This window comes from Sinohyriopsis cumingii, chromosome 17, assembly GCF_028554795.1.
Source record: "Sinohyriopsis cumingii isolate HCF-2022 chromosome 17, ASM2855479v2, whole genome shotgun sequence".
Lineage (NCBI taxonomy): Eukaryota > Metazoa > Mollusca > Bivalvia > Unionida > Unionidae > Sinohyriopsis > Sinohyriopsis cumingii.
In genome coordinates, this window is record NC_142977.1 from 75,348,905 (window position 1) to 75,364,159 (window position 15,255).

General features: G+C 41.1%; 1 protein-coding gene across 1 annotated transcript in view; it reads right to left on the bottom strand.

The window, feature by feature from the left end:
* Positions 1–13,825, bottom strand: part of LOC149779254 (uncharacterized) — a 66,628-nt gene extending 52,803 nt beyond the window's left edge. Inside the window, exon 1 of the mRNA XM_089939843.1 lies at positions 13,743–13,825. The gene's annotated coding sequence lies outside the window, so the exon portion shown is untranslated. The remainder of the gene's footprint in view (positions 1–13,742) is intronic.
* Positions 13,826–15,255: the final 1,430 nt, after the last annotated feature.

The following is a 15,255-nucleotide window of genomic DNA, read 5'->3' on the forward strand; positions in this document are numbered from 1 at the left end:
GCACTCAAGACAGGTCAACCTCACATTGTTTTTGACATGACCGAGACTGTTATCGATCCTGTCCACGGTAAATTGGCGAGCGTCTTTATCCGAATAACGCCCGCGCATTACACAATTGCAACTCGCGCAGTGATTATTCTGTTGTTGTCGTAACGCAATTATTAATTCGGCATCAATATCAAAACGCCGCTGTTTTTTTTTATCCTGTTGGCGGTAACCCGAGAGTTTTCTATCAATGACGCTAGCATCAATAATGTCATCGTTGTCGGTGACTTTGTCACTGGCTTCGTCAATAACAATTCTTCGAAGCTGATTCATTCTCCGTACTCTGGACACTGCAAGATAGACTAGATTTGACCATTCGATGCGATTATCAACTATCCAAACAATTGTATCCGTGATAGTCAATCCCTGCGAGGAATGTATTGTCGTTGCGTATCCTAGCGTCCACGGGGATTTATCAGCACGTAGCGCGTCCTCGACGACGCTGATATCAACGAGCACAATATCATTCAGCACAAGAATTTGTTTTTTTGTCCCTGACGCTGTCGGGCCCGGGATTTCAACTTCAATGTTCTGCCGCCGTGTGTACGCGGGTCTATAACATAACGGCACTGGGCGCGTTGGAAACTTTTCCTTATGCAACGCAAACAACTTCCGCTGAAGTGTGTCTCTGACTATCTACTCGCTATAATCAAATCGTTTGGTCTCCATGTTTCCCAGAATTCATTTAACGGCGTTTCCGGAATCACCTCGCGGATTATTTCACATTGAACTCTATCCGGCTGTAATCTGATTTTTTAACCTCGCGCAGTTGTTCATCAAGTGCTCGGTAATCAGTATCGGTTTCTTCATAATAGTCCACAAAACCCTTTAACCAATCATGTGGACCCTCGCCGACAAATGGTGGTGGTTGGCCATGGTCGCCACACATGATTACCGCTGTATTCGCGCGCAGCAACCACTCAAGAAACATTTGTAAAGTATCTAACGAAACAGTACATATCTCATCCCAGATGATAACCTCAGGAATAAATTTTTCCCCCATTCGATCAGGAGTCCACTCACCGCCGCTGTATCGAAAAAAGCTGTGATAAGTAACGGCGTCAACATTTCGTTGTTTTATCTCTCGCGCTAGTCTATGGGTCGGTGTAAGCACGATTATACTTGCCCGCGTTCGAAATAATTCAATTGCCCGAGTCGTCTTTCCTGACCCGCCACAGCCGCTTAAATAAACTGTTTTGTATCTACAAATTGGATCAGAACACGGTGGTGCATTAGACCATTCTGATAAATTATCACCGCGTAAGTAATTGTTTTCAGCGGTGACATCTGCTGACGGGGAATAATCGCGTCGTATTTCATTTTTAATTCTCCATATACCCCAACTCTCGTCTGGACTAGTAAACTCGGCTAAGTTTCCCTTGTACTTTACGTCTATATAAAATGAATCAACGGCTACTCTAACCGCGGTGTCGGGAAATCTATTTATCATCGAGAATAAATTGATAGAGGCGTAACCCAGCATAGACGCCCTCAAATGTGGATACGCGGGGCTGTCTCCATCGCTGTAGGAAACAACTGTACCCAACTTTGTTCCATTGGACAAGAAAGCTGTTTTGCAGTTCACGTATCTATTTTTTGCCACTGCGTCCTTGATTACGAAATCATATTCTGCGTCATCTATAATCAGCCGTGAGCAATATCGTTTGTAGTCGCAGTTTTTTCCACCTTGTGTGAACTTACCAATTATTCTTCTACCGAGATCTTTTGCCTCGCAGTTTCGTTGGTTGAATATCTTTTTGGACCATTCGATGATATATTCCTCGGCATCAATGTGTTTTCTGGACTCGTCAATTATGCTATCTAGACGCTCTGGTTCTGGTAACCAGACTTCAGTCTGCGCCCGGTATGATATAATCGCGTCACTGACAATCAACGATACAAGCATGCTACAATCAATCATATACCGTAGCAGCGCTATTGGCAGCCACTTCTTTTCAGCCATGTGTCTACCGATCCAAATATAACAACAGCGATGAAGTCCTGCCGCGAATTCAAATGATACTATGCGAGCGAATCCGGTTAAATCAAAATCAGGCAGTGGTCCATTAATAGCAACACGAGTCATTTCATGTCTGGGGTGTCCAAATCGTTTGAAGTACACAGCGGCGGATCCATACCCGAGAAAACCCGCTGGATAACAGGCAACCATATCAACGGAAATCATAGCGTCGCGGTTGTATTCAGTGTTCCATAGTCCACCGTGATAATATTCCAAACAACTGGATTGTACATCCGGTAGAAATTCCTTGCGCGTTGGTCTCCACGCATTTTTCCTTGCTGCAACATGAGCCGCAACCGATGGAATCGTAAAACAATTTGTTAGCAGTTGTTCATCATGCTCTTCAAATTCCATGGCGGTTTTTTCATCTTGTTGTGAAACGCTTCAGTGCGATATAATTCACCGTTTGGTCTTACAAACTGATCAAAGGTATCCACATCGTTTTCAGCGCTGCGAAGTAACCACACTGATACAGGGTCGTTTTTACACAAGCAGGCAATAGCATCAAATAGTTTCCTCTCCGCGAGAAAACCATCCTCTCCCAGGAATTCCCCGGGGATATACTTTACTGTTCTATCCCGTGGAAATATTGTGACCGCGGGCGTCCACGCGTGTTCGTTATGATCAATAATTTTGATTGGGGCTCCATTTGATTTATACTTTGATTCATATAATACTTCACCTGTTATCGTTGTAACGGTTATTGGAAATCTCAGCGACGTTTCTAATTTCGCTATGTCGCTGATGGTTGCTCCTCGCTCGCGCACTGTCTCCTCCCATTGGTTTATTTTACTTCGTCGTAAATCAGTCAATTTGTTTCCTCGACACGCATTTGTAAAATGCTCTATTACTCGTTCTGCTACACAATTTATCCCCGTTGACTGTTTCATCGGCGCTAGTTTTCCGATATCAGGTTTCTTATTTAACGGGTATATTCCATAGACAACTGCTGTTTCAGGATACGCTCGTTCATAGTATGGTCTGTCAATTCCGGTTAACAGCCCTGGCTTGGAGTCGCGGCTAACAATGACTGATTTCTTGTCGCTGAGAACCGGTTCAAATTTATCACGTATGATCCAATTTCCTGATTCCACCCGGACAATGAATTTTACTCTGAAGAAATACTTTTTACCGTCAAGTTGTGATATTATCGTTGCCGCGCGTTTGTCGTTCATGGTAGCATCAACAACACCATCAATTCGAAATGTTGACCAACTATGAGATGCACCATCACGCTTGAATTCATTGATACAATCGCGTATTTTATTCAACAGGATTCTATCGTTTATTAACGCTTTTGGTGCGTCCTTGAGGGCTCTATCGAGATTGAACTTAATATTTTTCCAGGGCTTAATTGCTGCTAATCTCTCGAACTCCTCCATATAATTAAAACAAGTATTTAAATGAAAGAATATAGTATAATGAATCACTGCAAATGGTTGATGATTGGGTCGATAACCCCGTGCAATAAATCATGTAGAGGTGAATTCTGCGGGTATCATTTACAAAGCGTTCGTAATGGTTCTCTTGGCCCCCTACCGTGCTTGGTTTGCCACGTTGGTGTAAGAGGAAAATCGCAGTTGTGTATCAATTGTGGCGGAAAGCGATACAGAGAGTTAAAACGCTATTATGATAAACGAATAAAAAACGCCGTCATTGACCCCACCGCTGACTCAGTCATCAAAACTCCTCAGGACTACATTGCAAGGTTTATAATTAAACCAAATAATGAATTAGACAAGTAGTATTATTATACAAATGAACCAAGAATTTCAGCCGCATCCTGTGCTCGTTAATTACGAGGCATCTCGCGATGGCGTTGTTAGAAATTGTAGACTGAAGAAGCCGGTTGGTACCGTAAATAATCAGGGGTATTTGATGTTTGGTGCCGGAAAGAAGAAGTATTATGTTCATAGGGTGGTATTTGAAGTATTCAACGGATTAATCGAAAATGGGCTTGTGATTGATCATATTAATAATAATAAGACTGATAATTCTCTTATAAACTTGCAAGCCATCTCGCAAAGTCAAAATACCAAAAAAGGCCAAACTGGTAAGTTTTCAAAGCAAGCAAAAAGCGTAAAGTCATTTGATACAACAACGCACGAAGAAAAAATATTTCAGTCGATGAATGAGGCAGGAAAATATTTCGATATTTGTAGAGCCTCAATACGATTTGTTGCAGAAGGAATACAGAATTCAGCGATCTCAAAAAAGACGGGTCACAGAATTCGATTTTCATATGTAACAGAAATCAGCGAGTGACAAGGTCACCGTGACGAAGTCCCCATGACGAAATACTTCATACTAGATAACACACCTCGGGATTGATACGCGGGGTTCATTTTGTAAAATAATTTTTTTTATTATTTAGAAATAAGATGTTTTATAAGAATATGAATATCGAAGACATCAATAATATATTAACCGAGATTTTAAAATTAAAAAATCAAGGAATTGAATTATCTGATAAGCTTGATAACCAAAAAATATTGTCCGATTATGAAATTATTAACGAGCAATCAAAGAAAGGTCGATATACCTTGCCACGCGAGTATTCTTTTATAAAGCGATTACAATATACGATCAATGAAAACTTGTATGGCAATGACGTAAATGCATTTATTGGACTATTTACTGCCGTTGAGACAGTACGAAAAAAACTCGGACAGGCTTTTGAACGACGTCGAGAAATCTCTAATAAAATTAAAAACATTAGAAGGATTATAGACGAAAACTCCCTGGAGCCCCTGGGACATATCCCCCCCGCCACACTCGGCGGGAAATTAGAAATTACGGAGCAATTGCAATAATGGTAGGCGAATCACTTACTACTCGGCTAGCCAGAGAGCGGCTAGTAGCGCTTAAAAAGTTCATACCGTTACGAGACAGGGTCCGAAAACAACTTCAAACGCGGCAACAACTACAAACTGATTTTGCTGTTGGAAGCGAACAGCTCTTTGTTCCGGTAACTAAAGCGACCAAAGATGTTACGGCGGCAACTGTGCCCGTCCTCGGTGCGCTTGAAAAGATAGCGGCTCAGACCGAGCAAACAAAAAAGTCTCTGGAAACACTCCCTGCGAAAATAGCGGTTGCTACAACACGGAGGCCGCCACCACTCGCTATAACGGACCCACAAGAACCTTATGTTACAATAGCCGATGAAGAAGAACTAGGCGCCACCGCAAAAGAACCAGAAGAAGAAATACCGGAAGAAATACCGGAAGAAATACCGGAAGAAATAGAGAAAGAGGGGAATATACCCCGTAATGTGCTTAAAAAGAGCACAATAGATGAAATTAGAAATCTCGGCTACGAAGAATTAGTTGATTTTACTGTTACAAATTTTGCTAAGGACACACGAGATGAGCATATCAATAGCGGCTACGAGATAAATATAAGGTCGTTAAAGGACTGGACAAGAATAGTGTATTTGGCAAGTAAATATAAAAATGAATTACCACCGCGTGATAATAATTATATAATATTCCACAATAAAGTAAAAAGTGAAAGACCAAAACACGGAAAAGGATACTCTGTTGGTAAAGACGTTACTTGTCCTGGTAGTGTTTTCAGTGATATATCACGGCTAGAAATACTAATCGGAGGAAAACGAGCCGGAAATAACTCTCCGGAAATAATCAATGAGGCCGCTGATATTTGCAGGCGGTTATTTGCCGGTGGTATCATGGACATTAATGTATATCGAACGCTCATAGACGAAGTCGTGGACCACGGTCATTACAGCGATTGACCAATCACTGGTGATCAATCACTGGGGATCAATCACTAATTGGAAAACACTGGTGTTTTTTATAATAAAGATGATTATACACTACAACCATGATAAACCAGTCAGCGTCTACGTGGTAAACTCACGATTGCCTGTATACCGCGCGTGGTACGGAGACGGTCTCGGTAGCACCATTGCGGGGTTATTTACAAGAATGGCTCCAAAAGTAGCGCCGTTAGCCAAACAATTAGGAATGAAGGCTATTGATGTTATTCGTGATAAGGGTATTAGTGTTATTGGAGATGTCGCCGGAAGGGCGTTTTCTGCAGCAAAGGACAAACTAATGTCGTTGGTAAAATCCAAGGGATTTTCACGAAAAAGAAAACAGAAACCACCGGTGATGCCATCAACGACAGTGATGCCTGCAAATGTCAGTAAAGTAATAAATAACGCCGTGGAAGAAAAACTAGCGTCGTTGGTAAACAATAATCAAGATGACATCGCAAACATAATAGCGGGAAGTGGTTTAAAACCACGACAAAATTCGAAGAATTTAAAACGACGACGATGATTTAGATGCATCAGCGTATTATTAAATAAAATGTTTAAACGAACAGCTGACCCGGCGTTTGATATGGACGCACCAGTGCACAAGGATGATTCTGTCCGTAATTATCAATTTTATTCCTATCATGCAGTACAACCCAACATACGATCGCGAATTGAACTTCAAGTCCATGATACCAGTAAATACTTTTTACCGTGTGAAGCGTTTATTGAAATCGAAGGAGAACTTGTAACAGAGGCCGATACTCCTGCTGTACCAGCACCGTATCCAGATGGTACCAAAGTTGGCTTAGTCAATAACGGCGTAATGGCGCTATTTGAGAGCGCAAAATATCTCATTGACGGGCGAGAAATTGAATCAATAGAACGTGATGTTGATGTTGCTACAACAATAATCGGGCTAGCAAGATATTCCGACGATTATACAAGATCAGCGGGTCCATCTATGATGTTTGCAAAGGATACTAGAAACACTGCTGGAAACTCGCAATTTGTGGTAAGACGACCAAGAAATAATGCTGATAGCGCTAACGCTGATGTTGAGAATATGATTATAAACAGCGATCCTAATTTTAACATCGGAGCTGCAACACGCATATCAATGTTAACAGGGCCGCGTAGATCTTTCTCATGCGCGATTCCACTGCATCATATATTTGGATTTTGTAGGAACGTGCGAAAAGTTATCTACGGAGCAAAGCATACCGTGGTGCTTGTGCGAAAAGGTGATGATAGAAATGCAATTTGGAGAATTCCAGCGGATCCTGCGAATCCAAATAATGACCCTGGTAAAGTCGTTTTAACTAAAATATTATTGTGGATGCCAGTAATGACTCCATCCATTACCACAGAGGCACGATTGCTATCCTTTATGGAGCAGGGAGGAAAATCATTACTAAGTTGGCTAACAACAACAACAGATACTAAGCAATCAAATATCAATGGTATATTTACATGGAACCTGGCATCACAACAAGGCATTTCGGCTCCGCGTCATATATTTGTTGCGTTGCAGGATATGACGAGAGTTGATAATCAACTATCCAGCCATATGATATTTGATCGATTAGGCGTTACTGACGTCTCGCTGAGAATAAACGGCCAGCAGGAACCATCTGAGGATATACAACTTAATTACGGTCAAAACCATATTGCACGCGTGTACCATCGGTTGCTGTCTTATATGAGTCGTGATCAAAACGTCGACACTGGTTTGCAAATATCACAACATGATTTCAAAGAACTATATCCGTTCTATTACTTTTCGCTGGAACATCTTGATTTAACAAGACAATCCGTCGTTGATATACACTTCCGAGCTAATGTAACTCGCGGCGTTATTGCCGATTATAGAGCGGTTGCTTTCATTCTCAGCGATAAATCAATGCTGTTGGAAGGTGTTGGTGGACGAATGAGAATCGTTGATGCACCAGTGGAAAACATGTAATTGAAAACATAAACGCGTTTACAATAAAAATGTCGTATAATGTTGTCGGTGTAGAGTTGACCGATGGTCAAGTCAAGAAATTACGATCAAAGTCGGCTAAACAATGTGGAACCACAATAACGTTAAAGCCGTCACAGATGGCAGGTGGTAATCATAAGATATCGTTGACGGCGCGTCAAATAAAACATTTCAATGATGCGATGAAGAATAAAAAGGGTGTTCAAATAGATTTTTCAGCCGCAGCGATTAAAAACATGGAAAAGACCGGTGGGATATTTCCGTTGTTAGCTGCGATTCCAGCGTTGATTGCCGCGGCGGCCCCAGCAGTGGCGAAGGCGGCGGCGTTAGGAGCCGTTGGTACCGCGGCGGGAATGGCATTGAAGAAGGCAACCGGGAAAGGCTATAAAAAAAAACGACCTGTAGCCGGAAAGGGTCTAAGACTACCGGGAACCCCGTATTCATGGTACTCGGGGAAGGGTCTAAGATTACCGGGAACCGTTTATTAACTCCTATGTCTAATTTTGATTTAATAGATGCCGCAAACGCGTTAGCGATAAAAAACTTCAGAGGTGTTTTTATGAGGGATCAATTACCGACAAAACCAAGGAATATTGAAACCGGTATAATTAACGTCGATAAATCCTCCGGAGTGGGAACTCATTGGGTTGCATACGCAATTGATCCGCGTGCGATCGTCTATTTTGATTCATACGGGTTAGCCCCGCCAAACGAGTTTATGCGGTATATCCGGGCGTGTTCAGCCCCGGTTTTTTATTCCACGCTGCCAACACAACAATTAAGTGACCCACCGATATGCGGCCGTGAGGTATTGAACGTACTCGCGGCGATTTCATCATCGCGGAAACCACCTCATGTGGTTGTAGACGAATACACTAGTGGGGTCGTAGAGGCCCGGCGGGTTAATTAAAAACTGTTTTTTTTTACAAAAATAATGATTGATATCTGGGGACGACCGGTTTCGGCGCTGAAAAAATCCACGGAAACGCTCGCCACCGATGACATAAAAAAACTAATCGAGGATGAAATCGCTGATACGTTAAATTTAACCAGTGTTGACCCGGGCGAAATAGTTGTATTTCAAGATCGTCAGGGTAAATTAAAATCCAGTAATGTGTCGCTGAATGACGTTTTAATACGACAGCGTGATGCCGCCGAGAACACCATCGCGTTGTATACCGATGACGGACGACTTAAATCAGGTGAATCCATCTTGACGATAAATGGAAAAATAAGTACACTTGGCGACAATTATATATCCGTGTCGGATTCGTTAAAAAATTTGTATGATAAATTTGACGCGCAAGCAAATCAGTTCGAGGGGATACAAAAGTCTGTCACCGATATACAACTCACTACTGCTAGTTTTTTTGGAACCCCGACGGTAACCGAACCGAATCTTGTGGGGATAAAAAGTACTATTTCGGAGTTTACAACGCTGTCGGGCCAATTTTACACGTTGCGAAAAAATTTTAACAGGGCTGATAACACCATTGATAAATTCTTTGGTAAAAAAAATACCAGACCGGATGAAATTACAATAACTATAAATGATATCACTGCGTATGGACAGGAAATAGAAACAATCAAAACTGATGTTGCAACGATCATAAATAATGTAGACGCGCATAAACGGATAATAGAAACAATCGGCTCTAATGTTGCAACGATCATAAATAATGTAGACGCGCATAAACGGATAATAGAAACAATCGGCGCTAATGTTGCAACGATCATAAATAATGTAAACGTGCATAAACGGGAAATAGAAATAATCGGCTCTAATGTTACAGCGATCATAAATAATATAGACGCGCATGGACGGATAATAGAAACAATCAAAACTGATATTATAGATATCAAAGACAGACTACCGAGAATAATAGTGCAATTTGAAAAAATAAAAATCCCTCATGAGAACACCATCAACACAGTATACACGATTCGGCATGGAACATTCCCTTGGACTCCTACACAGAATATAATAAATATCACCGGAACCGTCAAGGGTATTTATCGATTGACACTGGTTTCAATGATGCAGTTTAATATATTATCGTCGAGTTCATCCGGGTTTAACAATACAATATCAACAATTATAGACAAGGGCGTAACTGAACAGTTTACAATTAGAGCCGTTGATAGAAATTTAACCTTGTCAAACATTACATGGTATGTGGAATTTGTAGCGGATCTAAGTAATTAAAAACACTAGCTCTTTTAAAATAAAAATGACCACCAAGGTAATTGAATCAGAGGTATCACCGACGTCACATCAATATCGATTCAATACCGTAAAAGAATTCTCCGCGAATTGGAAAACGCTTTCCGAACAATACCGTGTAAAAATAAAAAAATACCGTCGAAAAATAACCATCATCGACGCGGTCGTGTACGCGGTGTCAGGTATAGTAGCCGGTACCGGTGTTATTTTATCCACGGTGACCATGATGGCCCCGATCGCTGTTCCAATCGCTATCTCCGCGGCGACAACAATTGCTGGAGTCGCCAACGCAATCACTAGAAAGATATCATCGTGTTCTCAGAAAAAACTCAACGAGTATACAGTAAAACATCAAATAGTATCCGACGCGTACTCGAAATTATCCGGGTTGATCTCGTTGGCGATAGATAATTCGTTTATATCAGATGCTGAATTCTCCACGATGGTCCAGTTGTATGACTCCGCGATGTCAAAAATCGAGGATTTTCAACTGGAAGCTGGAAACCACGTGGCTGAAACCACTTCAATGGGCTTAAAACATTCTCCTGAAAACAAGCAGGTTGTTAATATTCGGTGTTGAAATTAAACACTAGAAACAGCGAATAATAATAATGTCGCTGAACCCCGAAGGGTTGCAATTACTTCAACGGATCGCGGAGAACACCACTCCGGTACAAACAAATATGATATCGATAACATCAACGAAGCCAGAATTCAGTGTAAACTTCGCATCATCGGTCCCAGTGAAGGAAATAGCGCTGGCAAAATTGCGAATATATCACAGTTGGCCTAATATCCGAGCGGAAGCATTTAACGGACAACAACCTAATAACTCGCTGGTTTTTGCATGGACAAATAAACCCGATGGGACCCCAGACTGGAAGGAGGTTACAATACCAACTGGGTCATACCAAATAGAACAAATCAATAAAGAATTTCAACGCAGGATAAAATCGATCACAGGAAAAGAATCAAAAATCGCTATTACGGTTCATGAACCGACGTTATCGTCGACGATTGAAATAAGCACACCGGGGTATATGGTTGATATTTATAACAGTTCAATAAGAACCATACTAGGTTGGCCCGAGAATCCACCTAATGAAATCTCCGCGGATTTGCACACGAATGCGCAATCGTATCATGAAATTATTACCAGTTATCGAGATGGTTTGTCTATTATGAAAAGCACGTTATTACCCAGTTGGTTTATATTTCAAGACAGGAATGCCATGCAGTGGTATTTTCAGTATGACAAAACCCCTGAATCGTCCGCAGTGTTCACAGTTATTTTAAATGATATCGTTAGTGCTTTTATTGAGATTAATCGTAATTACCAATTGCAACTAGAACAACTACGGAAAACAAAAGCACGAAAACACGTTGAGGTGTTAAATCAACTTATATCAGACATGGAATATATCAATAAACGAATCGTTAAAATAATATCCGATAACAGCGATGATAATAAACAAAAATTCCTAACCGAGTATAATATCACAGAAGCCGATTTACCCGATTTCAAGTTTCCAGAATACAACGCGCCAGAACTAAGAAAGTCTCTTAATGATTTTCTCGGTCCATCAATTATCCTCAGACACGATAACGGAGATGGTGGTAGGCATATTGCTCCATACAACGTAAATATCACATCGGTGATAGCAATCAATCTAGTGTGTGATGTTATCGAAGGGAGTTACCAGGTAGATACCAAGCAATCAAATCAAGCTCAACAGGGGTATATCCTTTATTCATTTTCACCAACAGCCCCTCCCGGATTCTTAATCGTTGAGAGCCCGATTAATCCGGTCTATATGCGATGCCATAATCGGTTTTTAACGAGAATTAATTTTAGACTTACCGATCAGTCAAATAACCTAATTGATCTACAAGAGGAGGAGTTAGTGATCACTCTGTTTGTAAGATCATTGTAAATAACTTCTTAGCAGCGGGGGGGGGGGGGGGGAAATGACATCGACGCGGTCGTCGCTGTGTTTACCGGACGCTGACGACGCTGGGATCGGCGCGCATTAAACTAAATGACGTCACCGTCGTGTAGGATGGACCAACGTCGTTTTTTTTTTACCAGGCGCTGACTACACCGGATCCGCTCAGTGCAGAAATATTAATTAAGCCAAATAACGATTGGACAAAATGTCGGATTCGCCCCCCCTGCTGCTAGAACCCTCGCTATTTTTATAGACGCCATTGCTTTGCTATATACAGCATGATAACATTACTGTGTTTGCTCATATCACATCAAAATTACTGTATCTTGAGATAGACCAGGATGCGTCTTCCACACCCTAAACTGACACTCTTCCCCCAGATTTGGACCGCTCCGGTGGCCAAGTGGTTAGAGTGTCCGCCACGGATGCAGGAGGTCTCGGGTTCGAACCCTGGTTGAGTCATATCAAAGACTTCTAATCATGGTGCTAACAGCTGCCTCGCTTCGAGCTCATCATTAAGAGGTTAGTGTTAGGACTGGTCGGCCTGGTGTCAGGATAACGTGACTGGGTGGGACATCATGCTACCTGTCTGCAGCATGATGTTCCAGTGCTAGACATCACTATAAACTGCCACACTGCTGACATCGTAGCGATATGACAGATATTTTTAAAGCTACGTTAAAAATCCAAATTACATCAATACACACTCCAATAAATGTAAAAAATATCTTCGTATCTTGATCATTATTGTGGGACAATAGGTACATTAAAGTTACCCCTCACAGCTCAATCAAGCTGCAACACTGCATCAAGATTGAAAACTCGTCCAAGTCTGTGTTGCCATCGTAGGTGTAACACAAAACTGTGTTACATGATGGTAAAGTTTTTCATGCCATCACATCCTTTGGCACAGTTATGCATTAGAATATATGATTCCAAATTATACATGTAGCTGAGGCAAATATGTACCAAATCCCAATAAAACCAGAGACTTTAATCTTTTTTATTGCATATTTTGTTACATATTTTACAGCTACCCTCACCCCATGTCAAAGTTCTTGTTCCCGCACTCAAACAGTAACACAGTATCCGCTGACTCCTGCTATCGCTGCATACACACAATTTAGCTAGAAAATGTTTAAAAAATCAATGTAATTGCAACTTGTGTACATTTTGTACTCTCGTTATCCATATTTGTGCAAGCCATTTTATAAATTGGTGAAACAAGAGTAATTAAAATCAGATTTGTTTGTTGTTTAGAAGCATTGTGCTCTGAATGTTACCACTATAAATATAATCAGGACATCTTGGCATCCGGAATGCTGTGGGACGGTGCAGTCGTGAGCGCTACCCCGTAGTTATGAAACTATTCTATTGGAGGTAGGATCATGCATATTTTCTATCCACTAAACATAATCCTATGCATTAAACATAATCAAATACACCAATAATAATAATCCTATACATTAATCTGTACTAATAATAATGCTATACAAAAATCCTAATCATATAGAAATTCATCACCAAAATTATGAAGTTTCTTCATCCGCCATTCTGGATGTCACACAATTGACCAATGTTTTACATTGTAATTGAAAAACCGTTTAGTTTTCAATACCATACTATCTTATTCAGTAAACTCTAATGTAATCAGTAGAATACAATTTATATACTGCACTTGTACTCTTCGTTAAGTTAATCAAACATTGTGAAAGGTAATTGGAGAATAAAACACTTACTTGGTGGAGCGATTACTTGTGCAAGTGACCACTTCTAGTGAGTTATTATTTAAAATGTACGTTTGTAATTACTATATGAGTACCGGGAAAATATCAAGTGTAACGTAATGACTCCGCATTTATACACACTTGAATATTCAGATATATTGTATAACAGGTCATTCAACTTATATCCAAAAAATTGAATTAAAAATAAAACTAGTTTCGTTTTAAATATAAACATTCATGGACCCAGATGAGTTAAAAGGCAAACAATATGATGGAAGCATATTGTAAAGTACACGTAGAGTGTAACCAGAAAATAATTAGATATACAAAGGAACAGGCGAAATCGGGAACTGAGTAAATCTTCAGAGACAACTAAGCAACTCACATGGCTTGTGATGGCGAAACATCACCATTTACATTGCACCCCTCCCCCGGGGTTGTAGAATTGGCCCGACGTGTCGTAAAAGGTGACTAAGTAGAGGCAACCTGTTTGCCGTGGGTTGCGTCCCGTGTCGGGGGAGGAAAGAATGCTGGTAGTTGAGCAGAGGCTTTCCATGTAATACACTACTTTGGCCTCTACTTCTCTTAGACGGGTGGTCGGGATGGGTGCGATTCCGACAAATCGGCTGGTCACGTCGAGCCCTAGGAAGTATTTATTAACTCTCTCACCTTCTTTATCTGTCTCCTTGTATCTCTCTTGATACCACCGTTGCCCCTATATTCTAATCCTTTATCTTTCCCTTTTCCAAGTCTTAGAAGACTTCCTAGAAGGCGGTGGCTTAACGGGTCAATCGGAGGGTAATTTTACCGACCTTAGAAATTGGCCACTTCAGGGCCAATCAAAGGTAATTTTATCAACTGAGTATGGCATCTGTGTATCCCTGGCACTTGAAAAGTGTCCCCTTGCTGGGCTCCTTGGTGGGTGGGGAGCACGGGTGCTGAATTTTCATTGAAGCCATCATGGATAATTCCAAAGAGAAACCAAAACAAACGTACCAAAACTGGATCAGAGTCGAATGATGAGCCATGTAGTGTGGAATCCTTTCCTCGCTTCATGGTCATCCAATCGAAAGACGAGTCTAAACCACTTGCTGAACTATCGCCATTTATAGTCGAAAAGACTATACTTGGATTAGTCGGCAAGCCCAAAAGTGTAAAAAAAATAAAATCAGGCGGCCTACTTCTAGAATGTGAGCGCAAAGCACACACTGAAAATATACAAAAAATTAAGACTTTTCACGATATTCCAGTAACCTGTTTCGTACACTCTACACTTAAAACACATCAAAAGGCGTCATTCGTTGCCGTGACCTAGCCGGAGTCAGCGAGAAAGAAATCGTCGAGGGCATGAAAAATGAAGGTGTCACTGCAGTCCGCAGAATTCGTATCAAACGAAACAACAATCTGTAGGACACCAACACTATTATACTCGCCTTCAATAAGCCAACAGTACCTAAAGTGGTCAAGGTTGGATTCCTACAAGTTAAGGTTGAGATATACATACTAAATCCCCTCCGATGCTACA